The following is a 22,083-nucleotide window of genomic DNA, read 5'->3' as shown; positions in this document are numbered from 1 at the left end:
AAGAGGCCAAATTGGAAGAACTGTTTCCAATGTTATTCGAATTACTTTCCTAGTGAGCCTCTGAGAAAGTGAAGCCATTTTTTCTTGGGCAGCTTGTCTGGGACACTGTTCTTGCAGAAAACCAATAGGACTAGGGTTGCTTGACAGAAACCGAGATGAAGAGAAATATTTGCCATATTTGCTGAGCCTGATGGAGTGAAAAAAATCTCCACGTTGACTTCCAAGCCAGAATCCTAGAAGGCAGCCAAGAGCCCTGCCTTTCCCTCCGCCCCACATTTTTGACTGATTTCATCTCTTAATCTCTCGGGTTTGTTCTCTTCGCTCTATTTCCACTGCTTTAGAGTTCTGAGCTCAGTTTTTCTTCCCAGAACGATTATAACAGCTCTCACTGGTCTCTGCCTTGGTCTCATCTCCTTCCAACCAACCTCCTTGACGTCTTCAGAAAAGCAAGTATTCCTGTTTAAGTCCTTCAGTGGCCCCACTGACTACACAGGAGGCCCAAACTTCCTGGGAAGCCTTCAAAGATTTCCACAAACTGGCCCCTATCTCTCAGGGTCATGTTTTAAAGACACACCCTATATTCCAGCCATGCAGAACAATGTGAGATTTTTATAAGGGGTGCTCTTGCTGTTCCCTGTTTAAAATAATCTTTTGCTTTCTAACTCCTTCAAGGCCCATTTCAAGTGAGTAGCTCCTCCTCTGGGAAGCCACCCTTAACCTATCTTGGCTGTTAATCACACCTTTTGTGCCACTCTCTTACCTAGCACTTTCTTTCATTATCCTGAACTGCAATTGTTTTTCATGGTTGTTTATTTTTTATTTATTTTAGAGAGGAAAGGAGAGATAGAAACACCGATGAGAGAAACATCGATTGGGGGCCGGCTGCACACTCCCTACTGTGGATCGAGTCCACAACCTGGGCATGTGTCCTGACCGGGAATCAAACGTGACCTCCTGATTCATGGATTGACACTCAAATACTAAGCAACACTGGCTGGGCAATGGTTGCTTTCTTTATGGGCCTGTGAGTTCCCTGTCAAGTAACAGATGACCAATATAATATTTTTTAAATGAATGAATGACAAAATAACATACATGTCATCTATCTTTGGCTATAATGCCCAAGCTGAGTTGTATGAAAGCCTACAAAATGTTAATTACTTGAGATAAACAACAAAGAAATTATAAGAGATGTGATTTGCACACAAAAATAATCTGTGTGAGTTTGAACTCTCCCCCCCCCCCCCACCAATGATACTTAACACCCAGCACTCTGTGGACGCTTAACAAATGTTGAATATTAATAACAACAATAGACTTTTTTTTAATATTTGTAGAATAACACTGTAAACATTTCATCACTTCCCTGTGGCTGGAAAATTCTAAAAGTTTAACAACATCGGCCTAATAAATTCTGTTAATGAGAAGAGATAAATGAAAATAAAGAAACCTTGGTTAAACAATCTATTTAGATAGCCAAAAGAATGGGAAATTTGAAAATTTTTGTAGCAGAAAAGATAAAAAGAAACTAATGTTCTTTTTCTTAGAAAAAACTTAGGATGAAAATTGAAGAGAGGCCAAATATAACTCTTGACACTTCTCAGGTCTTCCAGCACATGGCATCCTGCATAGTCTTGGATTAAAGTCACATTCATCCTCCCAATTACATCCACCAACAAGACAGAAAAATGCAGTGATCTGAAGCTATTTCACTGTTCTAGGGGTTTAACTTTTTGGATAAACTCATTAATTAAAAAAATAATAGAGTCCAGGTCAGAAGTTGGGCATATCTGGGTTCAAATGCAGGCTTTTAATTCTTACTAGCTATTTTACTTAGTTCAAAATCCAATCTCAATTTTATTTTTAACTCATAAAATTAGGAGAATAGCACTCATTCTAGAAGATAATACTAAAGAGTTCAGCAGAATGAAGCAGAGAGAGATCAAGCATTTGAGAGCATGGGTAACAAATTGGAAAGTTCCTACATATTTACATAGGAGTTTTCAGAATAAAAAAACAAAACCAAAACTGAATAAATAAAAGAAACCCTAGGCTTGGCAAAGATAACATCTGAAGAGATAATGGCTGAGAATAATCCAGAATTAAGGAAAGACATGAGCCCTCAGATTGAAAAGACACTATGAGCAGGACAAGAAAAATAAACCCATTCCTTGGTACATTATAGTAAAATTGCAGAATATAAGATTCCTAGAGAGAAAGGATGACAATTAGATTGATAACAGACTTCACCAATAAAAATTAATGAAAAAACTCTTCAAGGGGCAGAAGGAAAACTGTCAATGTAGTTTCATACCCAGATAAACTATTCTTTAAGTCATAGCAAAATAAAGATATTTTCAGATATACAAAGACAAAAGGGTTTGTGATATTCACTGAAAAAAATAGTAAAGACACAATTCAGCAAGAAGAAAAGTGAATCCACAGGAAAACAATGGTGAACACAGATGTTGAGAAATCATAAAACGAACTACAGTTTATATTTTGTTAGTGTTTTTTAAAAAAGTGAAGTTAATACTCTAATATGGATAAGATTTGTATATGGGGCTGTCCAATGAATAAAGTTTATTAAAACCCTTGTATTGTTTAGGAAGAGAATAAAGATACTAAGTAATTTAGAATTATTAATTTATGTGATTTCCATATATATATGTTTATTCATTTTTTTAGGATTCTGGGCTAGACTCCCAAAATATCTTCTTGGAAAAGCAAAATGCCTCTCTTTTCCATTTTGTAGATGTAGTCTTACTAAAATATTTTACAACTATCTTGTCTCAAACTAAGCTCACATTTTAGTCTACTGTGTAGAAGGTTTGTTTAGGATCCTCTCCCTCTTCGCTTTGGTCTTTTTCCCAGCTGAGTCATTTTCCCTTCCAGTTTATCCCTTCATTTTTCACATTTGAACTTCAACTATTTTTTATCTTCCCCAATGCTCTACTCTTTTTCTTCCCTTTTAACTTTTTTATTGTAATTTCAGATTTACAGAAAATTTGAAAGAATAGTGCAAAGAATTCCCATTCACCCTTCACCTAGATTATCCAAACGTTAACATTTCACCACAATGGCTTTATCCTTTTCTCTCTCCCCTTGCCTGTGTGCATGTTTGCACATATACGATTATATAATTCTATATTACATATGTTTTATCTGTATAAAATGTTTCTTTGAATCATTTGAGAATAAATTTAAGACATGATGTCCCTTCACTCCTGCATACTGAAGTATAGTCAGTTCTGCTACAATGGGACATATATTTTTCTAAAAATCATCATGCTTAAGGGCACAAGGCTCAAAAATGTTATCAGTGACATGTGTAAAATAAGATAGGCACCTAATAAAAACAATAGCACCACTTTATACATGTTCAACGGGTAGACATAGATAAATACTATAATAAATGTCATTCTACCTTGAAACAGATATGAAGTTTGCTAGGAACTGGGCACCAGAAGGGTTGTAGTCTGTGAGTAGATTGTGCAGTGGTGGAAGGAAGATGGAAAATTGTATCACTGCTGTGGACAGAGGTGTATGGCTCATAATACACGCAATGAACTGAGGTAGCTGGTAGGTGTTAGAGGTGTGCATGTGTGAGCTCTGTGTAGTTTTCTGCATTCATGTGGTATTTCTCACGGATGGTATCATATATAATCAAACATGAAATTTACATTATGATCAAATTGTTCCCTAACATATCAATTGCATTAGAATAATCTTGTGCAGGTATTACAGCAAAATGACTATATTTATTTTAAAATATATTTTTATTTATTTCAGAGAGGAAAGGGGAGGGAGAGAGGGAGAGAAACATCAATGATGAGAGAGAATCATTGATTGGCTGCCTCCTGCATGCCCCCTACTGAGGATCGAGCCAGCAACCTGGGCATGTGTCCTTGACCAGAATCGAACCAGGGACCCTTCAGCCCACAGGCTGACGCTTTACCTATTGAACCAACCCAGTTAGGGCCTGACTATATTTCCTAGAATCTCTTAGATTACCACAGTAAGATGAATTATCAAAATAAAAAAATTAACATTGATACAATAAATATCTAATCTACAGCCTTTATTCAGAATTCAGTATTTGTCCCAATGTCTTTTTACAGCAAAAGAAAATCCTGGACCAGACACTGCATGCAGTTGTCCTGTCTCTCATCTCCTTTAATCTAGAATAGTTCTTGGGTCTTTTTTTGTTGTAAGACATTAACATTTTTGAAGAGTACAGGCCAGCTATTTTGTAGACTGTTCCTCAATTCAGATCAAACCCTCTACTCTTACCTCAATCTATCACTGTTGGCTAGCGCACTATTAATGCCTGAAATCTTCCTGAATGTGATTCAAGTGTGGAGGTAGGGTCTGTCTTTTATCATAACTACCTTTGAAGAATCAGGTGAAATCTGCACTGGGAAACCTAGAAAATGGCAGTTATCTAATTGCCCTTAAAAAAGGTCCCTTCTTACTAAAAGACACACTGGCCACCACAGAAAGTAATTGGCTTACCACACCCCAAAGTGTAGGAAGTACGTCACTCACCGGACAGTCATTTTAGAAGCCTGACATTCAGATCAATATTTTAGGAAGGCTATTGTGACTGGAGGAGGAAGACTGGGAACTAACATTTTTTGAGCTTCTACAATATGGTCATTATACACATTATGGTAATATGCATTTAGTCCTCATAACAGCTCTCTGTCTTGCTCGAAATCTTACACTCTTTTCCCCCATATTTTACTGTATCTTCTACGAATCACAGGGCTCTCATGTGTACTAGTATTAATTAACAGAAAAGGAACCACTACCATTGCCGTCCAGGGCAGAGCATGAGTCAAAGACGCCACATCGCACACATACAGATAATAATGCAGATAATAATGCTGTCACTGCTTTACCCGCCAAGTCTTGTGTCTGAAGCACAGCTCTACCATGTGGTTGTAGAGTTCTATCACTTATTTGCCATGAGGCTGTGGAGTGTTGAGCTCTGTGCAGGTGCTCAATACACATTCTGAAAAATATTTTGAAAATGCTTTTACTCATTTTTGTGGTGGGCTTTTTTTCTCAACCCGACTCTTATCTTGACTAAAAAGCAAATAGCACAAACCCATTTATTCATTCATTAATTCACTCACTCACTCACTCACTCACTCTCCTTAGCATGCCTAAAACATGGCTAAGGATTCTATGGAAACATTCCATAATCCTTTGGCATCCTGAGGTTTAGAACAGGACGGTTCTAATTAATAGATAGTAAGAAATAGTATAATAATACCATTCTTTTTCTAAACAATAGAGATTGCCTCATTATTCCTCTAAATGACAGAGAAAGAAATGGTACCACCCTGGAGCCTGAATTCCTGCCTTGCCATCTCTGTGCTTTATGTAATGGAGGCCAGAAGGACAAACCACTTGGAGTCTATGGTTGGTGGCTGTGGTCTCGCTGCATGCAGTCAGGTAGGTTTTAGAATAGGATGTGTGACCTGGGGAAGACTGTTTACTTACATTCAACTTGAGCCACATCCCCCTTGCATGGCCCCTGAGGAAATCCAGACCCTCAACATACTGGGTCAAGCCACATTTTTAGATCCTTTAGAAGTATGAAATGTGTTAGACTAGAGGGGTCTAGACCTTGCAATCTCTGAGCTGGAATTTAAATATAATATTAGGAAATTATAGAATCTGGAAAATTATTTTTTAAAAATATATTTTATTGATTTTTTCAGAGAGGAAGGGAGAGGGATAGAGAGTTAGAAACATCGATGAGAGAGAAACATCGATCAGCTGCCTCCTGCACACCCTCTACTGGGGATGTGCCCACAACCAAGGTACATGCCCTTGACCAGAATTGAACCTGGGACCCTTCAGTCCGCAGGCTGACACTCTATCCACTGAGCCAAACCGGTTAGGGAAGAATCTGGAAAATTATTAACACTATTTTGTAATTCTACTGAGTTTCATTTAATTGTTAATATAGTTTATATTTACACATGAAAGACTACACGTATTGACATTGTTTTTTGTAGCATAATAATAAAACAAACATCTGTGAACCTACCACCTAACTTAAAGAACAGACATTATCATTGCATTGTCTTGGTATCCCTCTACTGTTATCCCTCTACTGTTATTTCTACTTGGTATCCCTCTACTGTTCCTTTCCCCAGTTATTTCTCACTAACTCCTATCCTCAATTATTTTTCTCATTCCCTAAAGTTTTTTCACATGTGTACAATGGCTGTATGTTCTGGCAATGTAATTATAGTTCAACTAGCCAAAATCTGGGGTTACGGGGAGAATAGGGAAAGAAGATGGAAAAAAGGTTACAAAATTTTCTGTAATTGTTTACTGAGGCAGCTGTGTATGAAAATAAATGAATAATTATGGAATATTTTAATTCCAATATCGTCTGTGCCCTTGAGAACCAGCATTCTAAGGATGGCAGAAAGGAAATATAAATGTAATAGAGAAGAGGTTAAATAAAAGCTCTGTGGTCTTGAATTTGAAGTACTATGTGTACATGTGTATATATCTGTATCTGTATATGTGTGTGTACTTCCTAGCTCTGTCCACTATAAAGGCCCAGAAACAATGACCAGCCAGCGAGTATCCTCACACGCAGGTTTTGGTCTTGAGACATTATTTCTCTCTAAAAGAAACCAGTGCTTCCTGAGGAAATAATGTCTGATTCCAGGTTTGGGGACAGGAAACACATATGATGAGCCTGGAACAGCTTGTAATATCAGGCAGCAGGGGAGCTATCAAAACAAGTGGGGTCACACAAAACAAAAGAACTCAGATGCCAACTTGAAGAAGTTCTCACCGGCCAAAGATGGGACAGTTTGAGTTTCAATAACAATAATTTCAATGAACCCAAACCCATCAAATATGTTTAAATAATAATACATATATTAAAGAATTATCACATTGAGAGGTGATAGGGAACTAATTATATTAAAAACTGGTAAGTAAAGGGAAAGAATGAAGCCTTTCTCTTGCCTTTGCTTTATGAACTGTAACACTGGGTAATAAAATAGTATACGAGGAAAAGTGTCTCTTTATAAAAATACTAGAGGCCCAATGCACGAAATTCTTGCAAGGGGCTCGGCCCTTGCAGCCCCGGCTTCGTCCGGAAGGTCATTTGGCTGTCCGGTCTAATTAGCATATTATGCTTTTATTATTATAGATTCCAACCAATAAATGAGCCTGGCCAGTGGTTGAGCATTGACCTATGAACCAGGAGGTCACAGTTTGATTCCCAGTCAGGGCACATGCCTGGGCTTGTGGGCTCGTTCCCCAGTAGGGGCCATGCAGGAGGCAACTGATCAATGATTCTCTCTCATCATTGATGTTTCCATCTCTCTCCCTCTCCCTTCTTCTCTGAAATAAATAAAAATATATTTTAAAAAAATGATAAACTTAGAACTCTATCACCATTTTGTGACTCCCAATGGATAAACAAATATAGGCATTAAGCATCTTGGGCTATTAAAAGTCAGCAACCAGACCTGCTATGTTCTCCTATAGTCATAAAAAATATTACCTGCAGTCTTGCCAAAGAGATTCAACCTGAGTCTAACCAATCTCAGGATCCAGTGCCAATTAGAGGGAAATACAAAGGACAGAGGAATATGGTGAAAGGCACCATGACTATGCAATCAGCAATACCTACACTTAGGAAAACTATAGGCCTGGTTTCTTCAACAAGTAAATTGTAATGAAATGAAAGGGTGGAGGAGGAATGTATAAGTTAAAAGATAATTAAAAGCCATATCATTTTTTTTCTATTCCAGAAAACTTTTGCAAGTTGTTTTATTTACAATGCCAACTTTTAAAAGACACTAAAGTTAACTGGACAATAAACTAGGCAGAAATCGCTTTGCAAAAAGGGGGAAAGCCCAAAATGCCACTTTCTATAGAGAACCCACAATTCAGTTTTATTCAGAGCAAAGAAAAAAGATACTTTTGATCATACTGGAAGAAACTCAGCCATAGGTTTGGAATCTGTACCCAAACTACACATACAATGAAGACAATATTCTGACAGCGGTTCTCAACCTGTGGGTCGCGAACAATGAAAATACATCCTGCATATCAGATATTTACATTATGATTCATAACAGTAGCAACATTACAGTTATGAAGTAGCAACAAAAATAATTTTATGGTCGGGGGTCACCACAACATGAGGAACTGTATTAAAGGGTCGCGGCATTAGGAAGGTTGAGAACCACTGTGCTAATACAATTGATTTGCTGCTGCATTTGTCTACTGTTTGCCTAATATTAACAATTATAAACAGGACAGTGCAACTAGTATTTGGAACAATCCTTACAGTGTTAGTGTCAGGCACAACTTTTCACTTCTCTTCACACCCCTGGTTCTCTCTGCGTCCCTGGGCTTCCTCTTCTTCAGTAAAGTCATTTTTTATACTGACGGTCTTGTGAATCTCTTCAGGGGTTTCCCCTTGATCATATTGGCAACAATCTTGCATGTAACATCCAGCAAACCTTGATGTCTAAGTAGTTTGCAGCCAGAATTAATTCAAATAGTGTTCCTTGGTCAACTTTGAGGAATTATTGGTCCCAAACAGGAATATCATCTGTTTGCTTTTCTTTGTTCTCAACATCCTCAGGAGGAGGAGGGTCCTCCTTGTGGTGGGTGCACCACTGAATGACCTTTTTTAATATTTTGCATTAACATTTGGTAGAGGAACTAGGTCATCATCACCTTCATCACGCATTCCCAACTCTTCTAACATGGTCTTGATAGTCACAGATTGTTCGGCAATTTCAACATCAACTTCAAATATCTCTCCATCAGAACTCTGCAATTTAATTGAAGGCATGGTGCTCGGTCTCAAGGAGAGAGCGGGATGGAGGCTGACGAGAGCCGGGCAGTGTCAGCAGAACCCAAAGAAAAAGGTGGAGAACAAGGCCACTTACAGCCAAGCCATATCATTTTTCAAATGGCCAAGACTAAATTCTAGCATCTACGGATAAACATTTGGGTAATGAAACCTTTTTTAAAAAAAATATGGAAGTCAGGATGGTGGTTATATTTGGCAGAAGGAAGAGTTTTGATGGAAGGGGTTTCTGGGATGAGTAGTGAAGCTCTAGTTCTTGACCTGGGCAGTATTAGTCTTAGAACAATTCGTTATGCCATTCATTTGATTAAGGCAGTTTTTTTTCTCAGTTTTATAATGGAAAGATCTTTAAAAATGTGTAATTACCTATCGAGTGGGAAATATTGTAAAGACTGAATGCCAACATTTCTTTGTAAATAATGTCTTGATGAGAATTCTTACTATCTTTTTAATTAAAATACATATACTGTCTTAACATTGAAAAAGAAAACTTCATACCTACACTGTTTCCTCATAGGATAGAATGTAGAGAAAGCTCAGCTTTAAATTAAAGAGTTTTTTTAAAATATATTTAAAAACGAATATTGTTGATAAAGGGGATGGCTATATATGGGGGTGGGGATAGGAGGTATATGGGAAATCTCTGTACCTTTCCTTAATTTTGCTGTGAACCTAAAACTGCTCTAAAATATAAAGTTTATTTTTTAAAAACCCCACCTAATATTAAGTTCTTTCCATGTGCCAGGCACCTGCTGTATTATCTCATTTAAACTGCACAAGCTTATGAGATAGATCACATCTGTTCTCACCCTTTTACAGATGAGAAGACTGGAGCACAGATGGGTTAATTAACTTACTCAAAATTATAAAAATAAAAAATTATGTAAATGGAAAAGTAGAACCCAGGTCCTGTGGGCAGGTTCCATATTGGATCTGTCTCTCTGTGCCCAGTATCTACTAGTACTTATGGAATTAAACTGGTTTACTGAATACTAATGATCAGGAAACAGATATTAAGATTCCATAAGCTGCTACCTAGAACACCACTTCTTGGCAGGAGAGATAAGAGGCAAAGACTTCCTTTGAGCCCAGCAGTCACAGAGACCCTTCTCTAGGGCAGAATGGTCTCCCAGTGCAAGGGCTTGAGTCCAGGCTGGCGAGATGCATCCAGATTAAATGTGTCTGGGAAACTGGAGAGATGAAAAAGACAGCTACATGCTGCTGACAGCAGGGAGTGCAGAAAAATGTTTTCTGTTCCCTAGGAAGGCAAAGTTACCACCCTGACACACTGAATTACCAAACCCAGACGAAGAAGTGAGATCTTAGAGTTCATGTGTCTTGACTAGATGCTGGAAACCATCACCAACGAGGACCAGAAGCAGCCTGGGGCCAGGGGAAAAAACACGAGTTCTAGAGGCAGATAAACCAGGCCCTCAATCCTGGCTCCAGCTCTTACTAGCACCCACTCATCTAGGGGGCGGGGGTTCTCTTTATCCCTTTCCTGGGCTACCTGGCACATTTTATGTTGACTTTCCTCTCTGTTTCCTCTTTGTGTCTACCTAGAAGAGGGGTGGGGAACCTTTTTTCTTCCAAGGGCCATTTAGATATTTATAACATCACTAGAGGCCTGGTGCATGAAAATTTGTGCACTCGGTGGGGGGGAGGGGGGTGTCCCCTCAGCCTGGCCTGCACCCTCTCCCAGTCCAGGAGCCCTCAGGGGATGTGTGACTGACAGCTTAGGCCCACTCCAGAGCGGGCCTAAGACTCAGTCTGCTGGCCTTCCTCTGCGGGAGGCGACCAGGCGGACTTATCAGCACCGGCTGGCGAGCGGCTGGCCCGTCTCCTCCCTTGCGCCAGCCGCCTGCTCACCAGCCCACCCTCTGCTGACCAGTCATTCCACCATTCAGTCCATTTGCTTATTATGCTTTTATTATATAGGATTCCCGGGCCATACAAAATTATCAACTTAAAAATTAGCCCGCTGTATTTGGTCAAACATTTAATTAACTCACCCCTAATGCCTTGGCAAGGCCAGACCAAAAATGATTTTGCGGGCTTTATATCTGTGGGCTGGACGTTCCCCACCCCTGACGTAGAATATAAGGAATTCGAGGGCTGGAACTTGGTTGTGTTCACTGCTGAGTCTTCGAGCACCTAGAACCGTGTCTGGCATAGTAGGGTCTTGGTAAATGCTTACTCAAAGTTGATTTAAACTGTTTCAACCCTCTCTGCTTTAAGTTCCTTATCTGTCAAGCTGGGGATAATACCACGCACACTTAACCAAGAAAATATAAAGGGCAAGAAGTAAGGGTTCAATAGATATTGGGTTTTTCCCTTTACATACCTCTTTTGCGTAACACTCATCAAATGAGGATAAAACTATTTAACTCGGGATAAAACTTCCCCTTCAAAGAATAGATAAGGGCCGTTTAAGCTCACCACTGACTTGCTCAGGACACCCTCAAAACCTACAGACCATTTTTAATGTTGTGAAGATAAGAGTAAAAATGAATCACAGTAGGAACTTGGGTGAAGAAAGTCTTAAGCAAATGGTGTATGAATAATGCCAGTGAACTGCGATGTATGAGGACAGGGCGAGCGGAGATCTGCCAGGTACATCACTAACAGGGAACAGCAAACCAAACAGAAATAATCTCCAGTAAAAGGCTTCCCCCAAATCCTGCCACACCTCCCTGGGCTGTGACTGTTGTGACTTGGGCATTCACTGACAAAAGGGAAGCTGCCTCCCAGAGAACAAGGACTTTATGCCTGCCATCTCATTGACTTTTAAAAATAATTTTGTGAGGGTGGCATTCTTATCCCCATATAACAAATGAAAAGCCTGTGGTTCAGAGAGGAAGTGATTTCCAAGGTTTCCCATCTCTTAAGAAGCAGCTCTCCTGGAATTCCAGTTTCTTTAGCCGGCAGTGAATGGGTGACTACAACACATGTGGAGTACCTCTCTAACACCTGAATACTTCATTGCACATTTACAAGCTTCCCGGATTCCAACGCCCCCAGGAAGTGAATATATTAAGATAAGAAATTAGACACATACTAGATAGTAATTGCTACCTAATAAAACTTTGCCAATTCACTGAAGTTTGAAGCAGTCAATCAACATCTGTGGATTTTTAACACTCCTGGTAGCTCCAGGCTAAGCCCAAAAAGTTTTAAATACCTTGCTCTTGTTTCATTATAAAACAGGAACCAGCCAAGTATATGTCAAGGGAGCCCTGTGAAGGCATCATTTAAGTAGAGATTTTCTTTCCTATTTTACAATTGAGGAGCTAAGGTTCAGAAAGGTATAGTAACTTGCTTGGAGTCACACAGTTGAGAGGAGGCAGAGTCCAGATTAGCACCGGGTTTAGCAATACACCAGGGAGCTTTTAACTTCACATGTTTATTACTGACCTGCGTTTATGTGTGTCACGGAAGAGCCTTAATATCTGGGATCCGGTTCTGAGCCTGTCTGATCTTAGACCCACCCTGCTCTGTTCTGGATAGAAGTTCCCTGGGCTCTCAGGTCAGCTGGCTTCCTGCTTGCTTTGGCTCATGTGAGGAGGCCCTGGTGAGAGGTGAGGAGGAAGATGGAGAGGAGAAGCTGAGTGTGTCTCCTGTCTCCCTGCTTGGGGTATTGTCCAGCATGGTTCGCCTCTTCTTTGACTCGTGCGTCCACTGCACAGGCCCACAGGCTCCAGGTGTGGTCAGGTGACCCAGCGCTGGACCCAGGAAACCACCACTGCTGTTGCTCATCTCTGGACTCTCTCTCAGCTCCTCCCTCCATCAGTTGAATAACCATTTCCTTGAATTATTTTCTCTCTTGGAAACACCCGAAGGGCTTCCTGTTGTCCTCGTTATATCCCGATTGATACACTGATCAAGCTGTTGGACCAAGGGGACCATGTGGCCGCCTGTGGTCCTGGGCCGAGACAGCTAAGTGGTGGCTGGGCTCTAGGTCTCAAGACCACTTGTTGGCTACAAACCTTTGACTGGCCAGATAAGAAATGCTTCGGAAAAGAGACATGCTTTTCTTTTCTGAGGTTCATAGCTACGAGACGGGTAAAATGAACACAGTTGGTATCCTAATTCCATGGCCTTTGAGCAAGAAAAATTCATCATACTCATTTAGCTACAGCAGCATTTCCCAAACTGTGGGGAGGAGTAGGAGATGCATGGAATATTAATAGGTATTCTGGGGAGAAAAGGCTTTTGAAAAATTCTGGGTTAAACCAAGTTAACTAGATTTCTTTATAGCAGGGCTTCAATAACATGCATTTAAATATCTAAGAGAAAAGTTATAGTATGCAATATATGACAATCCCAAATTTTACGTGTTCAGAAATCGTATCATCTTGTGGATCTAATATTTCAAGGAACACTGTTCTAGAAATGCTGGTTTATGGGATTGGTGCTGAAACCCTCTTGTGGCCTTCTAGGCCTTTCCTGGCCTGGAGCCCACCCCTTCTCCACTTCCTCCTTGGACACACTCCTTTTCTCTGTCTGTGCCTCGGCCACAGCTCCGACCATGCCATGTAGTTTCAATGCCCCTTGCCAGTGCACGAGCTACTGTCTGCCCCCGCTCCTGGGGAAATGCTACTTTCCCACAAGGCGCCATCCCAGGTGCATCCTTCCCTGGAAGCTTTCCCTGGGCCCCTGGCGGAAGTGATCCCTTCTGCCTTTGGATGTGAATGCCTGGACAGCACTCTGCTACAGCAGTTACCACACCTCGGTGCAACTCTGCTTGCTTTCCGGCTCAGCCTCACACTGTCCTTAAGAACAGTGATCGAATCTTACTTGTCAGTGTGTGCAAACCAGTGCCCACAGCACAGTGGTCATGAGGTCAGGTTTGTGGGGATACAAATACCCCAGGATTTTAAATATTTGTTTCATTTTCTGCTATCAAAGCTTGATTATAATTGACTTAAAATTCGTTAAATCAAATAAAGTTCCCTTGTTATGATAATCCCTAATAAATTAACCTTATATTAGTGTAGCTATTTTTATTGTGATGCCAATAACTGGGTTTTTAAAAAAAATCCTAAAATCAATTTAAAAACAACTACGCTGAAGAAAGTTCTGCGCCAGGATTAACACTGCGATGAGAAAGTTCGCCACTAGGTGTCAGCCCAGGAAAAGAGGAGGGAGGGCTGCACTGGCAAGTGGTTTACTTTTCATCCAATTATCACCACGAATGTCAAAAACTTAAACAAAATATTAAGCAATTAAAGTGATCTATTAAAGGAATGTTTTAAAAAAAGATATCTAAAATGTTGACATTTCCCCTTTGCAAAATAGTTTATAAATGGTGTTAGTTTAACCTGCATTTTTCAAGACAAGAAACATTTGCACAGATTAGAGACATTGACTCCTAAGAGGAAACCAGCTCAGTTTTCTTCTGAAATGCCCTGAAACTGTACACAATACGGACCATATGGTAATCACCATTGTGGCAAGTGGTCAGAGGAAAGAGCGTGGTTGCTAGAATCAGGCAGATGGAAGGTTCAAATCCTGGCTCTGCCACTTCTTAAAAAGTGAAATAACCGTTCTTCACCTTGGTTTCCCTTCAGTAAAATGGGGCTACACTACGCTCTACATATGAGGACTATAAACATCAAATGAGGGAATATATGTAGAGTCTAGCATATAATAAGTGTTTCATATTATTTTCTTTTCCTTATGACTTCAAGTCTTAATGATTTATTTAATAAAGCTGTGTTTCAGCTCCCAAATAATTAAAGACATTATAACTAAGAACTATTATCAATTCAGTCACTCCACAGATAATTATTGAGCACTTTCTATGTATCAGGTTCAGCCACTAGGATACATGAGTCATCATCACACTCCACCCCTTTCTGGAGCGAGATTCCATTTCTTTGTGAGGGGAGCATAGACTGGATGTGAAGTAGCTGTCTATTTCTGAGAATGTATACACACCCCATAAAAAATCAGTGTGGATGCATGCTCAATGGGGAGTAGAGGGAAGGAAATTTATAACTGTATCCTCTAATCATCATAAATTCCATAATGTCCTCCATGGAACAAACCGACCACTCACTCCACCTTCTGTTCCTGCGCCTCTACTATGGCTGGGGTATAAGAAAGAATAAAGCAAAATCCTGTTAAGAGGCTCACATGTACCTGAAGTCATCACATGTACATGTTATCACTGCTTAAAAATGGATCAGAAAGGTTTCCTTTTCAGAGTCTCACTGAAAAAGTAGAAGACCCTAAAGTGATATCGACTTAAAACACCAGAAACAGCAACCATTTCTCTTTGCTACAGCTTCCACAAAGATACAGTATTTAAATCAGCCACAACGGGATCAGCTTACTCCATTAATGTACTTGTGTGTTGTCCTTTCCTAACTAGAACCGAATATTTACTGCACATGGTGGTTTCACAGAGGGCGATCCTCTTCAATCCTAACTGGCTACCATGCAGCTGCCTTTTGTGCCTTTGTTTGACATTTATACATTCACGCTTGGTGTTTGTGTCAGATTACTCTTCTCATGCTCGGAGGTGAAGCTGTGGATTTTTTTTTCAAAAACTAAGCATCGATATTGTACAACACTGAGATGTGACCACCAGTCTTTCTGATGCATAGCATGGGAAAACGGGTATCATTCACTTGTTCATCCATTCATTCAACACACACTTAATGAGCACCTACTAATATTTGACTATGTCAAGGATACCAAGGAGTACAAAACATGGTCCCACCCTATGGGAACAAAGTAGGAAAGCAGCCAGATTATTAAATGGATTTAAAAAATTCTTAGAATTTAAAGCCTAGAATTCCTTCTGGATAGTCTAAGATACACTAACTGTAATATTTTTCAAGTATTTTAGAACATAGGAGAACTTAATTTTCATCATATTTAGTGGTGCTCTTTGAAATCATTCGGTGCAGCTTGATCATCCTGTTTAAGTGTATTTCCTGCCAGTTCTCATCTCTCACTTAAGGACCTACTTTTTATGGGTAGTCAGTCTACTTCTAAAACAGTGGTTCTCAGTTCAGCCATCATTCATTGTGTGGCTCCAAGGTGCCAGGACCCTCAAACTGTGTTCCTGAGCAACATCAGTGTCCCGGGGAGGTGGACAGTGGAGATTTGGTGCCAATATCGAACAATGGTCCTCTTATCCCAATGAGCAAAAATGTTTTGATGAAATAGAAAAGAAAGATTCTCAATGATATTTTCTCTTGTGCATTTTTAAAACTGATTCTAATGCATTTCTTAATTTTAAACTCTTGGTACCTACCACCCCCTCTAGCCTGTAAGTGCTGGTGAGCAATAACATGAATAAATAAATATCAAATAAATAGTGAAGGGATTAATATGTGATTTCTTACAAATCTTTTTTGTATCACTTGAGGTAGAAGACAAACTCTCACAGGAAAGGACAGGAACAAACAGGCCAGAATTGGATTGTTTTCTGGATGGTTTCAGGGAGTCTGGCACTTGCTGACAAGTATGGCCACCGCTGTTCCGGGACGTGGCAGTCTCTGTCTCCTGCTCTTCCTCCGTTAGCTACCTTCTTGTCATCCGGGAATGGTCACTATCAGTTAGTTGATATCTACTACCAAGAAAAACATTGTGCTGACTTTTACATGATTATTGTTATTTTTCTCAATAGTCCTACAAGGTTGGCATTATTTCCATTTTAGGGATGAAAAATTGAGGATTAGAGAGGTCAAGTGACTTTAAGGCCATCTTCTGGCCGATGACAAGAGCCAGGATTAAAACCCAAGTGAATCCAAAGACCATACTCTTTCCATCACACCTGGTGGCCTCCTTAGCCATTTAAGAGCTACAGAGCTATGGGTCCCCAGTGGTGAGAGCACCTCCCCTTATCCCTGCTTCATTCCCAGGACATGATCTTACCTTGGGATGAATACTAACATGAAAAAATGGTCCCCTCTCTAGTCCATAGACTCCTGCTGTCAATGCATCTGTTAGCTAGGCCTGTAGGTTTTGGCCTATAATTCCCTGTCTGCTTGCCCAAAATAAACTAGAAAATAAGAAAGTCTTTCACAAACTTTTCCCACAGAGCATTCATAGGTACATAGCCATGCTTCACAAACACACTACTGATTACTTAAAAACAGCATGGGCTTTGTGTGGAAAACAATTTAGTGGTTCTTCAAAAAGTTAAACATGAAATTACTGTATGGCCCAGCAATTCCACTTAGAGGTATACACCCAAAAGAAGTGAAAACAGGCCCTCAAACAGGTACGTGTACAGGAATGTTCACAGCAGCATTATTCTCAATAGTTAAAAGGTGAAAACAGCCCGTGTCCAACAACAGATGAATGGATAAACAAAATGTGGTATATCCATAAGGTTAGAATATTATTCAGACTTAAAAAGGGATGAAGTTCTGACACATGCTACAATGTGGATGAGCCTTGAAAACATTATGTGAAGTAAAGCCAGACACAAAAGGACAAATATGGTATAATTTCCCTTATATGAAACATATAAAATAGGCAAATTCGTAGAGATGGAAAGTAGATTAGAGGTTCCCAAGGGCTGGGGAAGGGGAAATGGGGAGTTATTGCTTAATGGATATAGAGTTTCTGTCATATAGGGCTGTGAATGTAATGAATGCCACTGAATTATATCCTTAACAATAATGAAGATGGCAAATTTTATGTTGTATATTGTTTACTACAATTAAAAAGACCAAAAAGCATGGGCTCCAGGACAGATGTGGATTCAAGTCCCAGCTCTGCCCTTCCCAGCCTGTGTGGAGGCACACGCACCAGAACCTATTGTTTTAAGATTCCTCAAACCGCTTTTTCCCTTTAGCACCAGATGGAGGCACAGATAAATGAGTAATGTCCCTCATATGTGTCCTGGGTGTCCGCTGCTGGCCTAGGGGGAGGGCAGGGAGCGCGCCCCATGAAGGCTCTTCATTCTTCCCATTTTTTGAGCTGCTCCAAGGCTGAGTCAAAGAAAATTTGCTTCCCTACCACATTGTGATGAGTTGGCACCCACAGTCAGGCTCCTACACACAGACTTGTATTACCCTACTCAGAAGGCTTTGAAATATAACATTTCAAAGCTTTATTCATAAAGATGTTTAGTGGAATATTAATTATAATGCCCAGATATTGGAAATAATCTGAATGTCCAACATGAGAAAGTGGTTATAGCCATTAGGGTAGCTGTACTTGATAAAATAGTATGCAGCTATGTAAATGTTAAATGAGGAGAAACAAACTTTTAACTTAGATTTGATAGCAGCTAGATAGCAGCTATATAGACACTTTGCATAATGAAAAATAATTAAAGAGAATATACAAAAGTTAGTTGAGGTACTTTTGTTAGTTCAGTGTGACTATAGTGCTATTTTAATTTTTCTAGTTTTTTTTTTTTTAAATATATTTTATTGATTTTTTACAGAGAGGAAGGGAGAGGGATAGACAGTTAGAAACATCGATGAGAGAGAAACATCGATCAGCTGCCTCCTGCACACCCCCCACTGGGGATGTGCCCACAACCAAGGTACATGCCCTTGACCGGAATCGAACCTGGGACCCTGGACCCTTCAGTCCGCAGGCCGACGCTCTATCCACTGAGCCAAACCGGTTTCGGCTTAATTTTTCTAGTTTTGAAATATTTTCCTATTGCTTATTACACTAAAATCACAGATAAAAAGTTTTGTGTTTTTTTTAAATCATGAGATCAATGGTGTTACTCAACCAGGAGACAGATATATATGGTGTTTTCTGACCTGCTCCAACACAGCCTTGCCCATTCATGCTTGAAAGCCAGGCTATCAATCTGCTTTTATCTTAACTTCTCTGTCTTCCAGGGGTTTTAGGTGGATAAATATGACTCAGCAGAATCATGTACACAATCAGGGGCTGTAAGGAAGGTGATGCCAGCAGACCCACAGCTGAAGCTGGAAGCCAGGCCTCTGGGGATGAACGGAACAAGCTGGACTGGAGGAGCTGGCTGCTGCCTGCACAGCCTCCTTCACAGACACCCTGGCTGGCTGTCGACTGCCCCCAGCCCAGCATTCACCTCTGCGGGCAGGGGCTGTGCTCTACGCATCCTGGGGATGCCCAGCCAGCAGGTTGGTCCAGAGAGTGCCACATGAGCTTGTTGAATAAACAATCGCAGATGCTCCATCTATACTGGCCTTCCCAGACGCTGGCACAGAACAGGACACATCTTAAAGTACCAACAGCCATCCGTTTTGCCTTCTGATCTAACATTTACCAAGGATCTGCAGCGGACAAACATGGGAACATACACTTTCACATGCACTGCCTTAAGATGAATCCAGGTAGCATGAGCTATGAAATGAGACAATGAACAGAAAAAGGGATGATATTTCTAATTTCATAGTCTATTTTTGAAAGTTCTTTAAAACTAAGGCTACTGTGCTATGAAATGTCTTCAAAGAGAGGGCGGCGGCGGGCTAGTCATATTCAGATTTCATGATGACATAGTTTTAAACAAAGGAGAAGTAAAAGTAAGATTCTTGTTAAAATTCATTTGTTCTGCATAGGCAGGAGAAAGGGGAACTTTCAAGGCAAATTCAAGAACCACACTGCTACCCACATCCTCCACAAGTTGCAATCTTCCACCAAGCTGAGAAAGGATCCTTGGCTTAGCAATTAAAATCATTTGTCTTTTATCCCCTTCTTGCCAAAAAGGACCCCAGCCCTAACTAGTTAATCCCTAACACACACTGCTACTCCCAGAGTTGCCTGGCAACTGCTAGGAGGCGTGTCAGAGAGCAAGAAAGGCCTAAATAAATGAGCTGCAGCCTGGCTGCGCTTGACATGGATAAAGGGGGGTTTTCCGAATGGAGCTGCCTGGCTGCTTGTGGTTCTGTCATTTAAGTGGAGATGAACAAGTTGGCTTGGCCGATATTGTTAAATATCTTGGGCTTTGCACCTGATATTCTCCGGGTGACTGAGAAATGGGTCACATGCCCTGCGATTTGCAGACACTCTCCCCTCTGCCGGCAGCAGCCACCTAAAGCCTACAGAGAGAGCAGGATGCAATGCACTCACGCTGAGCGAGACCCAGCACCAGCCCCAGCCCAGAAGCTTCCCTGTGCCTTTATGTCTTTCCATCCACTGTTCCCAAATATACTCATTGATGCCTGCACTATGCCATGACCCATGCCCGGTGCTGGGAGCACAGAAAGAAAGAGTTATAAAAGTGGAACATGTGCAAACCAGAACAAAGACAGGTGAGAGGGTGTGGTGGAAGGAACCTGAGTTTTGGAGTCAGGATGACCCAAGTCTGTCCCCTGGCTCTCCTACTTACCAGAAGTCACCCACAATCTGAGCCTCTATCTCCAATCTGTGAAATGGATAGTAAAGGGCAGTGGAGGGGAATTCCTGAAACAACTGAGAGATGAACCGAGCTCTGGCCTTGGGGAAGGCTGCTGAGCAGGTAGGAGACATGGCTGTCGCTGGACACCCTCTGAGCTCACTTCCTGACCCTCAGGAGAGTCCTCTGGAACCATTCCCCTGGCCCTGAAGAGAGGCACCAGTGAGCACTGTTCAGTCCATCATGTTTCATGTTTAAAAACCAAGCCCCTGGGACTGTGCAGTGACCCGAGTCTCAGGACTGCACCCACTGGCCCAGTGGGAAGCCACACCCCACACCCCACACCCCACAAAGCTCTCCACTTTGGTCTAACCTCCCACTGCTGGCTGCTGCTCAGATCCGCCCGGCAATCTGCCTTAGAGGCGCTCCCGTCTGCCACCACCTGCTCCGGCCACCATCTTTCTCCATCACCTTGTATATCAAAGGCCTTCAGTGTACTTCATCCTTTGACCCAGTCAACCCATGTCAGAGATTGTGCCTCAGGAAATAATTCAGAGCATGCATGAAGATTTATCCAAAGATGCTCACCACAGTGTGGTTTAAAGTTGTGAAAGGTGCCTAACCAAAGCCCCGGCGCTGGGCTGATGTGATGGCCTTGGTACTGATTTCAGATCGCAGGAACTTGATAAAAGTCTCTGCGAGTGGGGCCCAGGCTGCCCTTCTAAGAGGCCCACAGGTGATTCTGATCCACAGCCAAGACTGGGAGCCACTGGAGTCACTTGATAGGATATGCACAGCCATTATAAATGATGTTTTAAGAAGAATTTTCATTTGCTATGAATAAATGCTTACAACATACTAAAAGACAAGCCCAAACAACTGGGGACTAGATTGCTTTGCTGGTAATTTCTCAACTGCCTAAAAGTAAATCCCAAAACCAAAACCCAAATGAAACAAAAAGGACCCAAAAAATCCTGGGACCTAGGTAGAAACATGCTAACATGTTATCTCAACTCCAGATGATAGGATTGTGGGTGTTTTCTCATTCAAGTCCTCAGTTACTTTAAACATTTCTTACCCGGAGCTGGTGTTTTTATAATCAGAGAAATACAAGTGGCCTGAGGAGGCTGCTCTATCCCCTCAGCACGGGGAGTCTGCCACTCTGGAGGCTCGTCCAGGTCAACATCCCCCACATCACCCCCATGTGACAAGTGCAAGTACAACCATAAACTTCTCCAGAGGAGCAACCTGTGCCTAATGGTATGCCCAGCAATACATACCAAGACTCAACCGCCTCTGGATTCTAGACATACTCATGGCAACGAGAGGATCACTGTAAGAGAGGACTACTCATGTCTGTCAGTTCTCAGCTTCCCAAGGAAAGGACTGAGCCAGTTGCCTCATCCTCATTTTAGAGATGGGAAGACGACAGTATTTTCCTTGAATTATACCAGCTCTCAAAACAACACCATACCTGGCTGGTTTGGCTGGGCCCAAGGTCAGGACCAAGAATCAGAGCCACCTCCCTCAGAGACAAGCAAGACATTATGAACTTGCTTTAAACCGAAGGGCCTTAGAGGACCTAGGAAAGAATTTCTTAGGAAGCAGAGAGTGCATTCCCCCTTCTGTTATGTGACCATGACCGTGCCTGAAGCACAGGCAGCACAGAGAGTCAGGCCTAAGTGTTGATGGAAGGTGAGGAACAAGGAGGGTAGTGGCATTTGGCTGCTGCTCCCTGCGCACCACCACCCTGGCCACGGCCCAGAGAGTGTGACCTGGCTGAAGAAAAGCACGGAGTCTGCTATTACTGTGTCTCACTTAGACACATGATGGAGTCATAGTGACGAGAAAACGTCCTTACCCTACAGGCAGTGTGACCCACTCCAACTAGGCTGGCTGGGCTACC

At 41.3% G+C, this 22,083-nt stretch overlaps 1 protein-coding gene and 1 pseudogene across 10 annotated transcripts in view; both read right to left on the bottom strand.

Moving 5' to 3' along the window:
• DENND1A (DENN domain containing 1A) overlaps window positions 1-22,083 on the bottom strand; it is a 407,524-nt gene that overhangs the window by 114,310 nt on the left and 271,131 nt on the right. The gene's annotated exons all lie outside the window — the stretch shown is intronic.
• On the bottom strand, window positions 8,366-8,894 carry LOC102440832 (annotated as a pseudogene).

Source organism: Myotis lucifugus, unplaced genomic scaffold (assembly GCF_000147115.1).
Source record: "Myotis lucifugus unplaced genomic scaffold, Myoluc2.0 scaffold_173, whole genome shotgun sequence".
Classification (NCBI taxonomy): Eukaryota; Metazoa; Chordata; class Mammalia; order Chiroptera; family Vespertilionidae; genus Myotis; species Myotis lucifugus.
Note: the sequence above shows the minus strand (reverse complement) of the source record. Positions and strands in the feature narration are given on the sequence as shown.